This window comes from Falco punctatus (genome assembly GCF_963210335.1).
Source record: "Falco punctatus genome assembly, chromosome: 7".
Taxonomy (NCBI): Eukaryota; Metazoa; Chordata; class Aves; order Falconiformes; family Falconidae; genus Falco; species Falco punctatus.
In genome coordinates, this window is record NC_137587.1 from 21,542,962 (window position 1) to 21,562,823 (window position 19,862).

At 48.0% G+C, this 19,862-nt stretch overlaps 1 protein-coding gene across 3 annotated transcripts in view; it reads right to left on the bottom strand.

Annotated features, from left to right (window-relative positions):
- Positions 1–19,862, bottom strand: part of SLC8A3 (solute carrier family 8 member A3) — a 151,012-nt gene that overhangs the window by 68,402 nt on the left and 62,748 nt on the right. The gene's annotated exons all lie outside the window — the stretch shown is intronic.

Consider the following 19,862-nt stretch of genomic DNA (forward strand, 5'->3'; position numbering starts at 1 on the left):
CTCCCAGATGGCTGAAGATCTGCAAAGACACACTGACCCGAGCCCTGGAGAAGCAGATGACCTGTCTCACTCGGCTGCACCAAGGCTGTAAGCCCAGCTCAGTCTTGAAGCTGAACTCTGTCTGCTGGTGGGTCTGTAGAGTAGCAGTGATCCCCCAGGGACCGGGCTGGATCCCCGCAGGGGGCTCTGTGCTCTGCTAACTGATGCCAGCCCACCTCCTGCTTCAGATTTACTGCTACTTCTGGCAGTCAATAAAAGCCTGCAATGCACTAGGCAGGAAACCTCCCCTCTCCATCCCTCCCATCCTTCCAGCTAGAGAGATCTGGGAAGATATATTACAGCAATAAAAACAAAAGAGATGGAAAGATCTGGGGGAGTTTCCAAGGTAGGCAGTGCTTCAATAAAGCCCAAGCAGGCTCTTGGGGGGGATGCTGATCTCTGGGAGAGACCGCACCAAACAGCAGCAAGTAATTCATCTGCTGGAAGGGGAAACATCAACCCATGCTCATGTGATACCTCAGTGGGAAGGCAGGAGAGATAATTCAAACAGCAGGCAGTATCGGGCTCCGGGTTTTTAAAGCCCCTGAGTGGAAAAGCAGCCAGATGGGAAGGGAGATCTTCAAGCAGGGGAGCCAAGAAGCAGCCACACAAGAGCACTTCCACCCCCCTACTCCTATCACTACATCTCAGGCCCAGGCCACAGTGATAACCATTGCTCTAGTCCCAAAACTTCAACCCACTCCTGCCAAGGCACTTCACCCACAGCACAGCTCTGCCCACCCTCCTGAGGCAGGGTGGCTCTGCGGGGCTGAACGGTCCCTAGGTCACCATGTGCCTTACACTGCTGCAGGCAGAGCTAACATGGAAACTCTATGGGAGCCTTTTGATCACCTCTGCTCCTACTTGGCGGCAGGGACAGTCAATAAAACCGAATTCCAGTCCCTCTTTCTCAGCCCCCAGGGTCCTTTACTGAGGCCCTCAGGTAGATGGGACATGAGATCACATCTCCCTGGCTCAGTGCAGGCACTGTGCAGGACTTGTTTGCAGCTCCTTGCCTCCCTTCACAAAGCCCCTGCTCCCAGACTAGGACCTACCCACAGGCAGGCTGGAATTCCCTGGGGAATGCACTCTCCACACAGATCTCCATCACCCTCAGCACCCAGACTGGCTCCTCATGGCCAGGCTAGCACTCAGCCTTCTCCCTGGACAGATACCATGTGTGGTGTAACACCACAGCAAAGGCTGTGCTTTTGCATCTAAGGAGAAGGGAGAGAAACATCTAAGCCTAAGAAAGGAAGAAGGAAAGAGAAAACATGTTCCTTCAGAAGGAAGAAAGAGGGAGGGTTTTGTAGCAGAAGAAAGCCCTGGTGACCCTGGAGGCTTCAGTCCCGTTCTTCCCCTCCACAGTTTCATGGTTTAATCTCACAAAACTGCCTCTTTGTCTTAGCTTCATCTGCAAAACAGGGTGTTAGATCTGTAAGGGATGCTAGAAGGTGCCACTGAAGAGCAAAGTTGCTGCCCTTATGCCAGCTGTAAGGCAGGTGCCCTCGCTGCCTGCAGTAGGGTCCCTGCCCTGCTGCCTCCCAACCCAAAGCGGGCATCACACTGGAACACTTTAAGAGTCCTGCTACTGCTTGGGATTTTCATGCCCACAGAAACAGATGTTCCCTGAGGTTAGTCACCAGTTACCCAGAAATTACTTTCAACTCAAGCCTGGATTTCCACACAGTAAGGCAACACACAAATCTCCATTAAAACCTATTCTGTACCCTGTATCTTGCCCCAGATACAGATGTACATTCACATCTGTATTTTCTGACAACACAGAAACATGTAACCAACTTGTGCCTCCTGAGTGGCTCTAAATGAAGCAAGTCTAAGGGTCTACACTGGGGTTGTGTTGACCAGCCCACTGCCCTACCTCAAAGATCTCAAGATAGAACAGCAACTTCACTCTAGGACCATTGCACTTCAGGAGCACAGGAGGGAACAGACAGCACAGCACACTAAAATACAGCAACCCCTTCCAACACTGATCTACTTGGTACCGTTGACCAGAAAAAAAAAAAATCAACTACCAAAAATCAGGTAGAGAATAAATGAGAAAGTGATTTTCAGCCCTCATTTTCAATAAGTAAATGTATCTCTGCTCAGATCTTACTGTGCTCTTAAATAATTGGTTAATTCTTTCCCCCATGCAAAGCTCTTCAGTTCACCTTTAAAAGAAAGAGATGGATGATTAGAGTTCAGCATCCCAAAAGCAAATCTCTGCTCCCCACGCAAGAGGCAATAATTCAGCACAGCTACGCTGCCATCAGTCATGCTTCTCATCTTCCCAGTGCACCTTTCCTGTCACTACCTGGCAGGGGGAAATGGATGGTAGATGCTCCCGGCTATGTCAGTTTTGGGGATGGAAAAGATAGGAAAGGGGTGACCTTGCAAACACTGCCAGCAAGTCACATGTGTCTAGCTCTGAGATGGCTGGTGGTCTCTTTGTGTCTGCCTGGCTTTGCTAATTAGATGCTTTAAATGGTAGAGGGGAAATAGACTTAGTTCCCCAGAGTGTGGTTAGTATTACTGTGACTCTTGTCTTTTGGGTTTTTTTAGTGGTTGCTGGGTTCTTTGGTTTGGGGATTTTTCCCCTGCAACAGTTCCCATATGAAATAGGCTCAGTTTTCAAGTAAGAAGATTACTATTTTTATTTATTTTTAACTGCCACTTCTGCAAGTCCAGCCTAGGTCTGACAGTCAGACAAGGTCTTGTCTGCTTTCCCCAGTAACAAAGGCCTTGTATTTACACAGGAAAGCCTGCTGCTGACAGACAAGCCAGGAGGTATCCTCATCTATTTTTCTATAGCTATCCTGTTGGTGGAAGACTGAGAACAGCTTACCCGTGCTGCCTGCACGAACAGAAGTGATTCACACAGAGAGATCAGCTCTTGGATAACATTAAAGCTGAGCAGCTGGTGGAGAAGGGAATGGACAATTATTTTTTTAAGACCTGCACTCATCCCGTCCCCCGTGTCTCTCTGTACAGCACAGCTAGGGAAGCACACAATGCCAGGTAGCCAACATCGTGTTGACAGCTCTCCCACAGCCATCAAGAAGAAGCCCACCGCCACAATGCAAAAGCCAGCCACCAAGCCTGGAGGAGCCAGGGCACCATTCCCCACTGCTCCTCCAGTGCTGGTCCCTCACTGGGAAGCGGCAGATCTCAGGGGCTGTGCACTCTCCTGCAGGCTGGAACGGAACCCCTCTCTACTGGGGGAGAATTCATAGCAAACCCTATGGGGATTTTCACAAGGCTTCAAGTTGCCATGTTACTGTACAGCTGTCTATTTTAAACCAAGCACAAAAGTGGTCCATCATCAAAGAAATGTTCCTATTGATCAAGCCTCCATCTGAAGAAAAGATTATTCTTCTCCCCCTACCTCTTCAAACAAGCCCATTAACTTTACCCCAGTTATCAAGGGACATCTCACAGCTGTGGACACATCTAAGCTAGGCAGTATCTACGCCAGGGGAGTGGGGAAAGTACACATCCTCACAGTAGCTCTGACCTCATGCACACAATGAGAAGTAACTCAGATTTCAAAATTTATCCCTTTTAATTACACAGTGAGATTTGCAACATTGGTAGGAACATTTAGATAGTTGTTCAAACACTTCTTTAGGAAATACAGTAGCGAGATTGCAAAGCTGGCAATATCCTGAATTTTAAAAGATCTTTCTTTCCATTTGAAAGAAAATGTTCTTCTACGCTTAACATATAAATAAATACATTAGACCCAGGGGTGTAATGCAGCAGGTGATTTGACTCCATTCAGCCCCGTGCCAAGTGATAGTTTTCTGCATTACTACTGAAAGATGCTAAATTGTGAGGTAACGTATAGTTCAATGAATGTACTTGAAAAACCTATTTGGCCCCCAGAAGGAAGTGATGCTCAGTCACCGAAGATGCCCTGCCTTACATGAGCTTTGCATTCTCATTCCCCTGATCTCAGCCCATGCCATTGGATACATGTAAGGACCTGATCCTACACAAAGCTCTGCTGAGGCCAATGCCCTGCCATACTGACACCCAATGCAGGACAGATACCTTCAGCTTCATCCCTACCTGCAGCTGGGCAGGCTGCTACGGCAGCTGCCCCTTCTAACTTGGTTCCAGTCTTCCTCAAAAATCATTGACCCTTCCTACATGTCCCCTGTTAGTGTAGGGATGCTCAGTCCTGGGCCTCCCTGGAGCAGAATGGTGCAAGAAGCAATGAACAAGGACAAGACCCAGGGCAAGACACCTTCCATGATTATTTCCATGAGCATTAGGGAAGGTAATGGCTGCTACATCACCCCCATTTTGCATGTGAAGGCACAGAGCTGTGATGGAGTTTCCCCACAGCTGCACAGCAAACCAGAGGCAGGTCCAGGAGAAGCCAGCTTCCCTCATCCTAGTACTACAAAGCAAGAGCTGGGAAAAGGAACCAGCCAGGCAGGTCTACAGTGGCCACAGACATTTTAGCAACATGTTGAAACAGATTTTCCTGCTTGCAGCTGCCTCAGCTGCCCTGTGAGTGCTTCCAGCTCACCAAGTCTGGCCAGTCAAACCGCCATTGCACAGCCTTCATGATAATCCAGGAACCTTAGTCGTGGGCTGGACTAGGTGTCCCCTCACCCATCCTTTCACCACTGTTTTGCTACAAGGACTGCTAGTAACCGAGTAGAGACAGTTCTTAAATCATTCCCCTTAGAGCTGCATTGTACAAGGCTGTTAAGGATGGCCAAGATGGGAAAAGATGCTCAACTGTATCACCACTGGGAAAAAATCCCAACAGAAGTTCTATCTGATCTAATCCTAGCCAACTCAGTTAGGGCAAATGGAGCTGTAATAAAGGTGCAATTTCTCTTTTTGCCAGTAAAGGTAGATTTTGCCCCAGCAGCTGCTGGGAGCGCAGCACACCAGACCTGCGTTAGGATGAAATCCAAGCTGTGCCTGTACTGGGTGCTCCACAGCTGGCCCTGCCAAGGAGCGACACTGTTGCCAGAGCTTGGGGGTGCTCCTGGGTGCCCGGTTAGGATGATACAGTCCCAGACAGCAGTTCCAAGTGACCTTTGCCAGTTTCTTTCAGGACTGTAGACTTACCACAGCCTGTCTGCTCCCCCCATTTTCTAGGTTTAGCAGGAGGAAGGACACATGCTTCAGACACCACGTAAGAAAATGGCAATCCAGCAACACTGGGAAGGATTCATCTGCCTGGGGATGCTCCAGAAAATTAAGCTGGATTAATTAGGAGTGGGAAGTTAAGGCATGAGAAAACCCTGCGTGGACACTCATGCTCTGAAGTAACTTGACCTCAGTTCAGTTTAGCTTAATCTCCCTGTAAAGGCAATTAGGCTAGAGTAAGGTCCTGGGAATGAGCTCATCCGCACAAGGATTTAACAGACTTTAACTAACATCTGCAGACAAACCCTCAGTCAATAGAACTAAAACTGGTCCAGGCTGGTTTTGAGAGACTTGAGTCTGATTGTGCTCTGTGCATGGCCATCAACCTAGACACCAGCAGCACTGTGCTCCAGTTTTGCACCTTTTCCAAGTTTTCCACAGTTCCTGAACGTACCTTCATCTCTACACTGAGAGCCAGATATTGTAACAACTACCAGAAACTTAATATCCATCATCACAGCAGAAGCCAGACCCACCACAAGCTTCCAGGAGAGCAGCATGGCCATAGCTTGGACTCAACCACTCCAAACATACAGTTGCTACCAATACAGCTACAGGGTGCTTAAACCGCTAGTAGCCACTGCGGTCATGTTCTACCCCACCAGCTCTGGTCAGCACAGAACATTTCTAGATGTCAGCCTATCACTATCATTTGGATGTTATTTTATCTTTTTGTTGTGCTAAGATAAGTGCCTGTTTCTTGGTTAACTAGTAAATCAAGGGAAAGATGTCTGCACTCAGCCATTCAAAAAAAATAAGAAGATCCACCCCCAAAAAAAGCATTATTTGATTTTGCTACAGAAAGGGATGCTTGAGACTGTGGTCTTAGCTCAGCAGTGTTCTGGCACATGTACTACATCAACAACCTATCAAGGCAATATCAAGGAAAACACTAGGATGGCAAAATTAATTTTGCCCCATGGCATAACAGAGATGCCTCCCCAAATCCCAAATGTAATTATTTCTCTTCACACATGGTGCAGACATCAACAACATAACCACATCTCTTTATTTAAATACTACAAAGCCATATTATATTGGTAAGTGCAATACCTCTCGGTACAGCAAATCTCTACGTATTAGAGACAAAACTTCTCAGTCATTCACGAGAAAAGAGTTTAGTACACTGCTCTTACACAACATACTAGAAATTAAATATAACGGCACATAAGAGTGAACTGCTGCAGGCATATTTAGGCCACCTAAGTTTTGCAGCTAAAATAACTCCGAAGTTAACTATTTCACCCTCCAAAGCAGAGTGCTAATGGACAGTGAACGGCATAATACACAGCCATTGACTTGGAAGGGAATTTTTGCCTAAAAGGCTTAAAGCAGTGGCTTTCAGCCTGCCATTTTGATGGTAGACTGCAGGCTGCTCCTGAGGGATTCACAAAAGGTTACTGCAAAAAACAAGATCACTATACACTATAAAACACCGTCAGATGTTTCTAAAGGGGCTCACATATTCCCCTAGAATATTCTGAAGGTGCCAAAAATTGAGAAGAGCTGCCAACCTCTGTATGAGGGGCAAACCTCTTATTTTTGACCTGCTTTACACCAGTGTAACTCTCCCAATGTGAAGGGAGCATCTTCTGATGTATACCAGTGGCTTGCTAAAAATTAAGAAAGAATTAGGCATAGGTCAATTCAGCTGCACATGGCAGGATCAGGATAATTAAACTGGTGAGTGTACAGCAGACTGCACAAATCTGACGAGATGTTTCACATATGAAGCTCTGCATGTAGAAGACAGAGTACATTTGATTATCAGATAAACAGTTTGTAATAGTGTAATTCAATATTTTATCACTATATGCACTGGGGGCAGAATTAATGTTCTGCTTGGCATTATTAACTTCTAGGACTTAATCATGCAAATGGAACATTCTCTTAACGCATTTTTTTAAAATAGCCTCTCTTGGGTTTAAATGGAGAATGCAAGTGAGGAAAGGTGGCTCTTCATCCCAGGCAAGGATTTCACACAAAAACACCCATCGTTGGACATGCCACATGCTGTGCTCAGGAGGCTGTGGGACAGAGGAGCACCCCTGCAGACCCCCTTGGTGAGCACCCTGCCCCAGCTCCCACTTCAGGCAGCCTGCTCAGCCATGGGCTACCGGGGCACGGCATAACCAAGCTCAGCTCCACGCTGGTTACTACAGAACAAAAGTCATCCTAACAGTGGAAAGGAAGGCTAAGGAGAAGCAAAGCAGGAACAATTGCAACACACGGTGTTTGTGAACATCTATAACAGAAACTTAGCTGTGTCCAAAGTCTGTGTTTCACATGGTCCCCTATGGATGAACACAGTTCAGCAATCGCTAGTGCAGAACAAAGCTACATTCCCTGCCTGATGCCAAAAATGCCATCAAATGTCTGTCCTGCTTACACATACTGAACATTAAACACCATTTAGCCAGGCCTAGCAATGTCCCGGATTGCCACTAATGTGTTCCTGTGTCAGGGTGCAGCGCTCCTGCTCTGCACGGCTAACTAGCGATGGCAGGATGAAGCTTGGCCCTCTGCAGTATCAAGCCTAATTCAGGAACAAGCAGAAGGGAATGCAAGGGTCTCCCCTCTGCGTTCTGGCTCCTAGTTACCAGGAACTTAGGGACCATCTGCACCCCAGTCTGTATCAACTGCATTGTGCTGAACACAAGGAGGGGGTTGTGCAAGCCCATCTAATCTCAAAACTCACTGGAGGTGACACCAGCATTATGTATGATGTTCCTCAGCTTTTCTCATATTTGCATTACTTGCCAATCCTGGCTCCTTTCTCCAAGGACTTTTAAAGCATACGAAGCAGAGGTGCACTTGGAAGTGAAAACACAAGTGAATTGAGAAATGGAGAGCTAGAGAAGGAGAGGAGATAAAAGATGCATATAGGAATATATACAGAGAAAAAAAAAATACAAAACTCCACCTGGTTTCTTTCAAGAAAAATGGAGGCTCAGTCCCATTCCCAGCTGCACAGGTCCCTATTGTTTAATGTAGAATCAGTATTCAAACAGTGAGCACAGCCAGCCCCACTGTACAATACCCAGTTGTTCTCCATCCTCCCAGGGCATGTTTGATGAATTCTGTCAATGCTGCTAACCTTCGGCTGGAGTGTGGGTGGCTCTGTCACCGGATGGCACAGCTTACACAGGGACACTGCCAAAAGCACCAATTTCAAGACTGATCTCTTATAGCACAACACGCTGCCATGCCGGTACCCAGCACCCAGAGCATCCCCTCTGGGATGTGCAGGCTGCAATTAGCAGGTGAATGTGCCACCTTCCCTGGGGCTGATGAAAGCACCTCAGCCCCTATTGACTGACAATCAATAGCCACTTCCCATCTCTCCCTCTCAGTTTCTGCAGTAGCAAGTGTTAGTAATCAAATAAGAGTGGCAGGTTGATAAGATCCTGTTATCAGTCCACCAGCAAAATGGGATTCTAGATCTAATCTCCTATGTCACATTTCTAACCCTGATCACTGAGATTTAACCCGTCCGATGACTGAAGTATGTAGCCACATTTGCTTGAGAGAAACAACCTCCATCCAGGCCAAGACAGCCAAAGAAGAGCCAAATTCTTGCTCCCAGTGAAACACAGGGAGAGCAGGAACAATTGCAGGAAAGGCCCCAAGTGGTAGAGATTACTGTTTGCTGCATCTTCTCATTGCTTCCTATTGCACTTCCAAGTCACAGCAAGAAACAAAAATGCCATGCAGCCAAAAGGGTCTGAACTGCCCTTTTATTCCATTTTTCACAAAGAAACTACCAAAAAAAAGAGGTTCTCAAAGAGTATTTCACAGACTCTCCTTCTGGGCCTGTGAAATCTCCACAGCCTCTTAGCTAGGAAAAGAAAATCCTTCTAGTCCATAGGGGACTTAAATATTTTAGTGCTTACTTGCACTCCAGACCTGGCAGACCTTAGTTAAAATCTCATGTAAATAGCCCAATTTCATGGCTATTTACTGACATGTCCTCATGACACATGGCCATCTACAGACACCTGGACTGCCTGAGAAGGGAAGCTTTAAATAAACTGTCAAAACTGCATGGCTTCTGCTCTCCCAACCAATCGGGTCCAAGTGACATGGAAGTAACTTTGCCAACAGAACAGCAAATACCAGCAGAGAGATGGTTAACGCAGCTCCCTCCACCCACTCTAACTGCTGGAGTCTTTCTATCACATGTAAGAGGCTTCAGCTCAGGCTCTCAGAGGACTACTCTATTTAAAATTGAATGTTAACCGAAAAAAGAAGAAATTCAGAGTCAGGGCTGAAAGACAGCCAGACTGACTGTTGTGTTACTCCACAGGAAATACATGATATCTGAGTTCTCAGGAAGGTGCTGCTTCCCCCCTCCTTATCATCAGCACTTTTAAAACTGTAACTTCTGGACCCTTTCTCCTTCTTTTTCTCCCTTTCTGCCAAATGTGCTACAACACTGGTGTCTGGAAGAGAAACCTGCTCTTGGGTCACCACTGCTGGGCCCCAGCTAGTTTCACACAACAGCATAGCCTGGGGGTGCTTGCTTTTGCCTTCGCAACCTCAGGGTGAGCTGAACTCTTAAAATTTAGAAATACTACCTGAAGGTCAAAGCAATAGATCATCAGGACAGTATGCTGCTGCATGTCTTCAGCCATTTTCAACAGCCAACAACATCTGTGTACAGCTGTGCAGATGGAAAACCAACAACAGGTGGTGAGTACATATCACATGCAGCCATCACGCTAAGAGACATCCTCTAACGCTGCCCAGAGGGGGTTCAGCAAGCAGAACACTGGCCAGACTGGGATATAAGCTGCTACCACAGGGCTGCACTCTTCCCAGGAGCTCTGCTATATGGCCTGTGACCAACACCTCAGCTGGTCAGCATCTACAAGCACACACCTCTTTCAGATGGGAAAGCCATAAAAACAGACATTGAGTGGGAAATTCTAGCTCACCAGCTTTGCCTGGACATTCCCTGGCACAGCAGAGAAGGTGGGCAGCCCAAGGAGACCCTCCCTTGATATCCCAGTGAGGGCCAGAGCCGCTTCCACCTTTTACAGGGAATAAACCTCTGCAACTACCTGCAAAAATCCCAAGTCAGTAGCAGTGACTTACTGGGCTAACAGCTAATACTTAAGACATGCTATGATGCTGACTCATGTCCACAGGGACCTCCAGGTCCATGTGGTCTCACAGGGCCCATCCTGGGCAGCAACAGCTATTGAGACAGGAACACCATGGGGACATATAACTGTGTGCATCAGCATAACTTCTGGGGATCAGTTACAGAAGGGCACTTAGAACTTTAGTTGAACATCAGCATTGGATAGGTGTCCAGCGCTGTGGTTTCTCCACTGTGTTGCTGATATTGATCCTCCTTATATAGTTCACTGATTACCAATTAATTATACACCGCTGATAAATCAATGCACTGCTTCAATCCTGATTTGGTTTAAGCTGCACAAACTGAACAGTTTTGCCCCACAGCACAGCTCCTTCCCCACAGAGCTGCTCCCAACCAGCTGGTCCCCAGCCTGCACCAGGGCATCAGCTGACCCCATCCCAGGCACCGGACCTGCATTTCTCTTGCCCAGCTTCCCAAGGCCCCTCTTGGCCCATTTCCACTGCTCACCAAGGCCCCTCCAGCCAGCAACCCACACTCCAGCATACCAATCTTCCTCTTGGACCATGGTCCCCATGGGCTCACCAGGGCAGGCCTGCACGTCTCCTCATCATCCCTGGTGTGGATGAAGATGCTGAACTATTCAGGCCTTATGTTGACTCCTGAAGGTTGTGACTAGGAACTGGCTACCTGTTAAGTCCCAAAGCACCAACCGCTACCTTTTCAGCTGGACAGACCATACAGCTTTTTCATCCATCTTGTAGTCCCCTATCAAGGCCGCATCTCCCCAGTCTGGCTATAAAGATGCTCTGGGAGAAGACATCAAAAACCGAAAGCCAAGGTAAATGACACGCACTGCTCTCTTCATGGCCACCAACTCAGGTGTCTCATCACAGAAAGCAATCAGGTTAGTCAGGCATGATCTGCTATGGTAAATTCATGCTGACTGTTCCCAGTAATTTCCTGCACCTAGAAACAGCACAATCTAACATATATCCCCTCCAAGTTGGTTGACCTTCACTGTAAAAAAGCCTTTTCTCGTAGGTTCTCAGGCTAGTCAAGGCTAAAAGCAATTTAAAGTTGCTACCCTAATAGCCTCTGGAGAGGTTTGGGTGAGTAAGGACTTATTGCACAAGTTGAGATGGGCACATACCCATGTCACACGCCCTGACACCAGCTAACGAGCAGAGTAGGTTGTGAGCAAGACCCTGTCACCTTTATGGATGGGTCTTGAGTCTCCACAATTCACAGAGGTACTCAGCAGGGTCTGGGAGCAGGTCCTTATTGGGGGCAGTACAGGCAGCATGAGTGGAGGAGACAGTGGCACCACCTTCTGCCCACAACACATGTGGTGTGCATGTGACAGAGAGAGTGGATGGTGTGCTCCGTTGTTGCAAAGAGGTAAAAACAGATCAGTACTTCCACAGCTGCCAAGGGGTTAGCAAGAGGTTGATGCTTTAAATGGCAGGGCACTGGTGAGACACCACATCCCTGCAGGAGCCTTGCAGCAATAGCTGACATTCAGATCCAAGCAGGCTCCTCGGGGAGGGCTGAAGGAGCCCGGGGTGGCGAGAGCAGCAGTGCCACAGCATGACACAAAGCCCACCAACCTACCTCTATTCCCAAAGAGAACTGAGATGCCCCACCTGGGCACAGTAACTGAAGCATCTCGGAGGCAACCTTGGACAGGCCATCCCAGGGAGGCTCTGTTGTTAGCGCCTGGTGCTGCTCGGCGGCCGTGCGGGAAGGCAGGCTGTGATTTCTGCAGCAGCTGTGCTCTTGCTGAAGAAAAGCATCCATTTCGAGTTGCTGCATCCCAACCATACCAGCCACGCTGCTCTCCGGAGCCTGTGTTTTCAACTGAACACCATGCAAACTCTCTGATCACCCTTCCAGCACTTACAGCTCAGTGCCCCGTCACTCATACCTCGCTCACTGCGCGTTCCCCAGGAGCAGCACAACCCTCCTCATGGAACAGGCACACTGCTGCCAACCACAGCAGCCCCAAACCTGCCCCAGACGGGCATCCCCTCACCCTGATCCCCTCTGCCCTATGGCATATCACAGGACTATAGGCTGCCAAACACAGTGTGCCTATAAGGCCCTTGCTTTTGTTTGGTAGATAAAATGATCCTCTTGCTCCATTTGTTGAGCAATTTGGGATCCCTTCATATGAAAGGATAAATATAAATGCAAAATACCTTTAGGTGCTATGAGAAACTGCCTGAGGTATCCAAATCATATTACCCCAGTATTCCTCAGGCACTCTCCGTGCTCTGCCTACACCCTTGTTACAGAAAAACCTTGTAACTAAGCCAAGTGAAGAACAAGCCAGCTGGTAAAAGGGCTTCCCTAGGAACAGAAGACCAAGGTGTTACTCCACAATTTCTGTGCAAATGCAGGTGAGCAGTGAGAGTTACTTCAGAGCTGTGGTGAAACCACAACCCTAACGCAGCCAGGGAAGAGCTTGCCACAACTGTGTGCGTAAGTCTCTCTCCTGTTCTGGACAAGGATGTGGTGCTCAAGAGCCACCAGGATTTACACAATGGTTCAACTTTTTTTTTTTTTTCCCCATGCCAAATCTCTTGCTTTGCTGCAATGTTTGGAGCTGGAGATTGTCATTACAGATACCTAGATGCCAAGCAGCAAGAAGACACACACAGGGAAGAACGCTGCTTCTCTCCTCACTCCAAGCCATACTCGGTTAAAAGCAGTGCTGCCTGAAAAAGATCAGATGGCTTCCCAGTGTGACCTGAGGCATTCACTGGCAACAGGTAGTGGGAGGAGGCAGTTTCCAAGGTGCCACATTTCTTTGTTTTTTGGGGGTGAGGGGAAGAGTAGAGACAGCAGCAGGGAAAAGGCACGAAGCAGAAAACTCCTCCTTCCCATGGCTTGTCTCAACAAGGTTGAAAGTTTCTTTTCCTAGGAGTTACTGGAGGAGGAACTAGGAGATAAGTTTCAATCTACCTCCAAGACATCCCCACTGACTGAGAAGCCCCGGTTGAAGTACTGGCCCTGCAGCAAGAAACCAAACCCCAGCTCCTCATTAGGCAAGACCACCAAGGCCCTGTGGTTCTCAGCAAGTCACTCTCATCCATTTCTTTTTCTCATGCCAACCACGTTGCTTTCTATCTGCCTTTCTCCAGATTACTTGGCAATTCACAGCTAAGCTCCTTCAAGCCCTGGGCATATCCCCACCAGGGCTGGGCTGGCCAGTGATTCCCAGTGTAATTGTCCCCAAGGAGATACCAACGCCACCTAAATACACCTCTGCTGCACCTTTGGTGATTCAGCTCCCAAAATGCCAGTCAAGGACACTCATTGGGATTCAGAACCCTTGCCTTCAAGGTCAGCACAACGTTCTCCTGCCTCCTGATGGGAGCAAACCTTGCTTATCCACTGCCTCCATCAGCTCTCAAAGGTCCCTTCCCTGCCCTTTTCCTTGCTTCCATCTCCTATTCCAAAGTTGCCCAGCTCACTCAGAGCTCTAAAATTTGAGGGCACAAAAGCACTTTGGGGCTGACAGCCAGCAATGTCAACAGCACTCACAGCAACTACAATCCTGTGACAGGGTTTATTCACATGGGAGGACAAACTTTCTGGGAGAGCCCTCTGAAGCTGCTGAACTGCAGCAGGGCTGGGAACAGTATGGTCTCAGCAGTGCATTGTCAGACCTGTATGCAGCAGGAGTATCCTTTGACCACAAGGGAGCTAATACTGTTTTCCAGTGCACTTCTACTGTGGGCAAGAAAATTCCTCCACACAATTCTTTTTGGTACTCAAAATCACTCCAAGCCCTCACCCCACTTTCCCTCTTTTTTTGATTTAAGCTGGTGCCTCTGCTAAAAGTTAATTGGAATTACAGTATCCCATGGACACTCCCTACATGGCGGTCAAGTGTGGTGTTCCTTACTTCTAGCCTTAAATGGTTTCAGGTGCTGAGACACTACGGTTCACACTGGCGGCAGCTGCATTTCAACTGGCACTACAATTATTTGTCTCCCCAAAACATCAGAACTTGTATCAAAATTTTACAGGGTATCAGCAGGAAGGTAGGACACTGCCTATAATGGAGCTCTTCCCCTTCAGCACACTCTGTATCACAGCCTATTACTACCCATCAAGGGGCAAAAAGACAAGTTTAAAGGGTTAAAGAAACTTCCCATCCTTCGAAATTCTTGGGAAGCTTCAGAGAGGATGGTGAGAGTGGAGGTGAGCAGCCCTGGCTGGAGTTGTCTGAGGGCTGGGAAGAGGGATGCAGGGGCAGCAATGCTCACGTGCTGCTAGCTGGTTTATTGCACTGGCAGGGATTCCCTTCAGAAGCATTTGGGTAAGTGCTGTACACCGCCGAGTTCAATCTGTGCTAAGCAGATTAGTTCCTTACCGGTGAAAGGTTCTGGGCAGCAGCAGAGAGTTGCTCGCCATGTGATACAAGGGGGCTGTCATTACGTTTCATAGATATGATATAATTATATGCTCCCTGGAGGGTACTTCTAATTGAATTACAGGGTGTCTCACAAGTATTCTGGGCAGCAGTTCGAGGAAGCTCTCAACACCCAGAACAAGATAGAGATACCCTTTAATTCCATTAGATGTACCTTCCAGGGAGCGGGCTGTTACTCCATGCAGCAACTGACTTAAAAAAAAAAAAACCACAAAACATCTTCCCCCAAAACTGGAAGGGAGGTGCCTTTAGTGGGAGTTTGTTCTTGCTGCATGCTTGTTCCTTGGGCCTCTTCTCTACAAGCTTGCAGCCCCACAAAACTCCCTCACCTGCCACCTGGGACAGCCCTTCACTGTAAGGGAGAAATCTTTCCGAGAGCAGTTGTCATCCCCTGCCTGGGTGGCTGCTGGGCTCCATTCCCAGCATGGGGCCAGGAGATACGGCACTGCATGAAGCGTCATGTGCCAGGCCAGATGTACAAGGGAGTCTCAGCCCTCTTAGAAAAGACCCTGAGAAGCGGTCCCCAAAGGCAGGACATTAATAGTCGCAGGCCAGGCCAAACAGGGGCTCCAGTCATTACAGCACACACTGGCAAGGTCCCCCCTCACCCATTTGTCTTGCCTTCAAACACCCCAGAGCTGCAAACCCTGTCTCCCAGAGACAGCCAGAGCAACCCTGGGACGAGGCAGCTTGCTCCCAGGCTAGCCACGCTTCCATGGCTTGGGTGTCCAAAGCTATGCTCCCAGGGGTCTGTTTCAACCCTTAGATTTTGCTCTCCATTTTAGTCCGGACTCATTCAGTTTTTCCTCATGAACTAGCTCTTCCTAGGGGAGTTGCAGCACCAGGTTTGCAAACTCAGCACAGCCTGCCTGTTAGCAGCGTGCTGGGGACCGGTGTGCCCAAACCGCTCTGCACCATGGCACCTCACCTCCTCAGGCTCACGGCTAGCCAGAAGCACTGCACAGAAACACATGTGGACCTACTGCTCCCCACAGAGCTCAGGGAAGAAAAAAACCTGGCTGTCCACTTACTGATGCTCTCAGCACCAAAGGCAACAGCTCCTTTGCTCTTTACCCTCTCCTCTGGGGGCTGTGCACCAGGAAAACCACCTCGTGCTTCTCTCCTGCTTCACCACTGCCATCTACAACTTACTGTCAAGACAGGGGAGATGTCACATCTGTTATGCCTTTTTTTGCTGCTCTGTATTGTACAAAGGATGGGATAATCAGGCCCCTGAGCTTATTTTTTTCTTTTCTTTAAGCCACCTCAAGGGAAAGCTAGCACCAGCTGCCCACCACAGAGTCTAATGACCTACTGAAGCTGTCATCAGCTCCGACTCCCACAGACCACATCTGGCACTGCTCCACTTGTCAGGCCACAAAAAGAGCAAGACAGACAGTTATGCCAAGCAATCGCTAATTACAGAAAATAAAGATCTTCCAACACAGAAAAAGCGCATACAGCTCCTCACGCTTCCACGGCGCTACAGCCTCATGCACCAGCAGCAGCCAGGCATCTGGTATGCTCCAACCTGCTACAGCTTTCAGGTACTGCTCTGCAGGACACAGTCGATGAAACCCTAGCAGCCCAACTGCTAGGCAAGCCGTTACTGCTCACACACAGTCCATTCACTGCACTTCTGCATTATTCACAGCTCTGCCCACCTCTGGTGGTGTCAGCTAACAGGGCACATCTGGGAAAAACTGCCAATTCACACGTTCTCTGCCCCCAGCTCTGCTACAGAAAGAGAAGACTACTGTGAGCTATCAAAGCTAACCACAATCCACCCCAAAACAAAGAAGCGTTTCTGATGTCTTAGAAAACAGAGCACTCTGTGCTTATTTGGACTCACACAGCAAATACATCGGTCCTGGCGCACCCTTTCTAAACAGCATCATGGTCCAGTTGTCTTTACTAAGGGAGGCAGAGATAGCAGTATTAAGCCAAAACTTAAAGAAATTTCTATTAAAGCAGAGACCAACCCAGGAGGGAAGACAGGTAAAGCAGAGATAAGCAGAGCAGAATTTCTGCATTAAATATGGATAGCTTTATCACACTTTTGTTCTCTAAAGAAGAAAAGCAGAGCAGCATTGTGCTCAGGTGGGCATTTTTATGATGGTAGGACCCATTCGGCTTGCTTATCTCATGGAAAGAAAAACAGAGGCACAAAAGGTAACTCCTAGCCCATTTCACTTTAACAACATACTTTTACAGAGAGCACCAGAGGCGCAGCAGCAGATAAACCTTCAACGACACACTCAGCACAACAGCTGTAGCAGGCAGGAGCAACTGCTCCTGGACGCTGTTTGGAGAGGCAAACAGTGGAGAGGGAAAAGGCCTCTTTCCTTCCCAGCACCTAAAAACCACCAAAGAACACCTTCCACCATCTAACAGAAGGACAAGGAGACCAGAGCCATGGCTTTTTCTCACAAGGGGTAGAGCATTAAAGTCCTGGACTCTTCTTAATACCCACAGAGGCTTCAACACCAGCACCGGGAAGAAGAGCAGCAGGACACAGCAGAGGCTGTCGGGGATCCGAGGTCCATGGGAGGGTTTCCAGGAGCTGCAGCTCAGCCCTGGGGCTGCAGCCATGCTCCACACCAGGCTGCCCAGGCTTTGAGGCAGCTCGGCAGGCGTCTCCATCAGCCTCCTAAGGACAGGTCCTGCAAGCCCTGGCAGGAAGAACTGCTTCTACCTGACATTCAGGCTTCCACCCCACTGCCCCTCCAGCACAACCCACCCAAAGGGCCTGACCCACCGAGCAGCCAGGGCCCACTCAGCACCAGGACTGGCTTCAGCTAAAATGTTTGCAGCAGTACGTGCTGGCACCCAGGCAGAGACTTGAGGGGCCTCATCTGTCAACAGCCCATCTGCTAAGACAGCTGTAAATACGTACCAGTCCACATTCCTCCCAGCTTTAAATCTGTTGTTTTCACTGAAGCTAAATGGAGGATGAACATGGTCCCTGGTGTGTCTATCAGCTAGCACAGCAAATTCTCTTACCACCTCTTATCCTGACATGAGGTAAGTAAGAAACAACTGGTTTGTTTCCACACTGGTACCAACAGGTAAATCATCTCTTACTTGAAAGAGCTGCCACCTTCTACCAGGATCAGCTGCTTTATTTAGCCACAATGAAAACTTGCTGGAGGACCTATGGCTGGGGAGATTTTAGACTCTGCTCTTCTCCTCATCTCATTTAGAAAAAGGAGAAGCCCATATTTAACTCAGAAACTTTGTTACCACTAATCTGTTAGAAATCAAATACACATTATAGTGATGCTATAAGTAACATTCCCACTGTGAGTTAAAAAAACTCCCAGCACACACCTGGAGTGATATATGGTCTATCAAGCCTTGCCACCAGCATCTCTTCTTATTCCCTGAAGCTGCGTCATTCAGACTGTGTTTTCTCCTCCTTCTTATAGGTTGGAAACAAATGACTAGTACCTCTGCAAACCTGTGTATAAAGGGTATGATGTCTAAGCCACTCATTTGCAAAGGTGCTCCACACAGTAATGCGTGAGCCAGTATGAGTAAAGGAGGCAAAACTCACCCAAGCCACAGTAGACTTGTTTTATCTTGAATCAGCTCTGGTCTGCTGTTTGTTTTTAAACCCAAAACTTGATTTTGTCATCTGGCAGGGTGCATTTCCCTGTGTTGGTTCAAAGCTAGGAATATCACTGCCCTCTCTCATACATCCCAGAAGATCCCTTCCAAGGGCCTCCTACTTGAGGAACCCATGAGCTTTTCAGGGGCTTCTCTGCCAGATCAGAGCATGCACCAGCTCCAAGGAGCCAATTTCTACCACATGCCTCCCTTTTGAGCTGGGGTCCCAGGCCTCCCCTGTTTAATGCTGTCACAAACTCATACAACACCTCATCTGGTGGGCAAGAAGTCACAGTCTGAGACAGGATGTAATTTGTCATTCTTCACGGACAGAGGGCAAAGTGTGTCCCCTCAACACCTGCCAACAGGACTATCTGGGAAGGTGAAGGTCAGCTCAGGGTTTCTCTTCTTCCCAAGACGGTGCCATGGTCTCACATTTCTGCAGGCTGATTTCACATATGCTCCAGGAACAGTCCCCTGACACCTTACACTAATCCCCTGCAGGTCACACCACCTAGACCTCACAGTGGGAGTACAGCAGAAACCCAGAGCATGTGTGTGCATGTGTAAAGGACTAAAGTTAAATTAGAAGCTGCCACGGTTAAGAACACTGATATAAGAATTTCACATCAAGAAGCAAATACAACAGCCTTTCACCACTGGCAACAGAGTGGAGAAAAGTTTTTTTTTAACTGGAAGACAGCTACTACTATTTTCCCTTAATCTGAATTAAAATGGGAATCAAGAACTTCTAATTTATGTGAAGATGTAGGAAGAGAAAGCCAGAAAGAGCTTACCCACTGATGGAAACAAACTGGAGAAGCATCTGGAGAATTTAGTCTCAAGTTCCATCTCAAGAAGGCTCTAATGGGAAGGAGTGTGTCCCGAGAGAAGGAAACCATCAGCCTCAAAGAACAAATTCTCATTGCTTGGAGTCCCACTAAGGTGTGAGAGAATTGTGAGATACTACAGCTACTGCCTGCACCAACCTGATCTGCAATGACTGGGGAGAGGTCAGTGAATCTACATAAATTCACCGTGGTCCTGAGCTACAGGAAGTTACAAGCTTGATGTACACAGACCTTCTTCTGGATAGTGCACGGGCCAGTACTTCAGGGAGATCAGCTTTATTCCTGCCTTTGCTTCTGATCTGCCGGGTAATCCAGAGGGAAGAGAAGCTGCTTTCTCCGTATTTTTTCCCCTATCTGTAAAATGTGAATAGCGTCCCTTGATCTCCTTTGCAAAGTGTTGAGTTCTACTGATGGAACACTTAGCAAAAGAGCTAAGTATCATTAAAAGCATTCTCCTCAAAATGCCACAACCATGACTGCACAGGTGATCAAATTAAAAAAGTTGACAGTTTCCTCAAGCACTGAATGGCAAAAAGGAATGACAATTAATTACACCAAACCTCAGTATGACATCCTTGCAAACTAGAAAACTGCCATTCACCTTTCTCCATTAGCACCTTCACCAGATCTGCTGGGG